This window comes from Phalaenopsis equestris, unplaced genomic scaffold, assembly GCF_001263595.1.
Source record: "Phalaenopsis equestris unplaced genomic scaffold, ASM126359v1 Scaffold000002, whole genome shotgun sequence".
Taxonomy (NCBI): Eukaryota; Viridiplantae; Streptophyta; class Magnoliopsida; order Asparagales; family Orchidaceae; genus Phalaenopsis; species Phalaenopsis equestris.
In genome coordinates, this window is record NW_018164444.1 from 20826728 (window position 1) to 20828820 (window position 2093).

A 2093-nucleotide genomic window follows, 5' to 3' on the forward strand; every position below is an offset into this window, starting at 1 on the left:
TATATATATAGACACACACACACATATATATCTATATATGTATGTATGTATGTATGTATGTATGTGTGTGTGTAGATACATACATGTGAAAGTGGAGCTGACGACAGAGGATAGCGGAAACCCAAGCATTCAAAAAAATTTTTAAGCAGAAATAAAATGTCTCTAATTGTGAACGAGGATTTCTAGTACATCCTTTGTGTGCTGAACATGAATGTGGATGTAAAGAAGAAGATCATGTTTGCTCTCACCTCGATCAAAAGTATCGGTCGCTATTTTGCCAACATTGTTTGCAAGAATCCTAATGTTGACATGGACAAGAGAGCTGCTGAACTTGAGAATCTCATGTAGTTACAAATCCACACAAATTCAAACTCCTAGGTTGGTTATTAAACATATGTTCTATACTCACGACTACTTTCAAATGCATTGGACATAAAACTGAGGGATGATCTTAAAAGATTAAAGAAGATCATAAATCATCAAGGCCTATGCCATTATTGGGGGTTTCGTGCTTGTGGGCAGCACATGAAGACTGTTGGAAGGAAAGGAAAGACCGTCAGCGTGTCAAAGAAGCATCGGTCCTCCAACTCATTGTTGCATTACTTCTTTCGATTGTATTGTGATGTTGTCTCTCCATTGGAGCTTGAAACTAAAATTTTGGGTGACTTAAAAATCTTTTTCATATTTACTTATATATATATTTTTTTTTCAAGGAATATTTCTCTTATTGTAATTTTGCATCATTATTTTATTATTTCAAGGATACATTGATTGTCTCTTTTTTCTTCTATATATATGGCTCCATTTAGTGTTGCAGCATACCCTGGCGATTTTGGCTTCCCTCTGCTTCTATGCTGAGCTCTTTCCTTTTCTTTTCTACCTCTCCCACTATGCCTATCAATCGTAGCTTTGTTGAAGTTGTTGTGGATGGAGGTGCGCCTAGATCTTGCAACTCTTGTCTGTTCTCGCAATCTTTCCATGATGTTGTGCTTATTGAAGGTTATTACACCTTCATCAAAAAACCTGGCCGCAAAAATAGTAAACCCACTCTTTTTTTAACTGGTATTGAAACTGATATATTGGCTTCGGCTTGCAGGCATTATCTTGTTGGTAAGTTTTTGTACGGTCATCCTAAACTGGAGCTCATTAGGAAAGAATTTGAAGCTTTAAAGTTTTTAGGAAGTTGGAAGGTTGGTTGGTTAGTTGGAAGACATGTTCTCATAAAATTTAATAATGATGAGAACTATACCCATATTTTCTCTAGGAAATTACTTTGTGTTGACAATTCAACCATGAAAATGTTGAAATGGACTATTAAGTTTGATCCTAAATTTGAGCCTCCCATTATACCAGTTTGGATACATTTCCCGGGCCTTAAATCACATCTCTTTAAATTTGAAACTTGGTATTCATTAGCTTTATCCTATGGTAAACCTTTAAAAATGGATACCCCCATCTTCTCCCTCTCCAGGCCATTAGAAGCTAATGTTCTTGTTGAACATGATATAACACTTACTTTTCCTGAAGAAATTTGGTTTGGTTCATCTCATAATGGTTACTAGCAGCATGTGGAATTAGAGCAGCACTCTCCCTACTGTTCTCATTCTCGCATGTTCGGTCACTCTGCATCCCTTTGCTTTCATTTACACCCTCACTTGAAATGTGACAGGGCCACTACAATCCCTCCCAATTCAGTTGTCGGCACTATTTTTGGTGTAGGGGGTTGATGAGTTTGTTGATCCATCAGTTAGGTTGCAGGAAAACCTTGAGAATCACTGCCCTTTGGCCCCTGAATTAAATGCTTCCACTCAACCTGTTACTTATCAATCACAACCTGAACTCCCCACATTTAATGTCTGCTCAAATTACACAGCCATCTCCCGAGCTCATGGAAAAAATTCAAAAGTATCTATTGGATAGATAGAAAGCATAATTAAGATCGAAGTGAAAAGATCATCATAATTTCTTAAACATTTTCATGGCTTCATCAATTCAAATCATCATTTCATAAATCTCGAGACAAGGAGAAAGACAAAGAAAACTACCCAGAACTCATGGGGAAAGTGCAACAAAACTCGGAATTCATATATAAA

General features: G+C 36.8%; 1 pseudogene; it reads left to right on the forward strand.

The window, feature by feature from the left end:
- Positions 1–156: 156 nt before the first annotated feature.
- LOC110034356 overlaps positions 157–2093 on the forward strand; it is an 18439-nt pseudogene continuing 16502 nt past the window's right edge.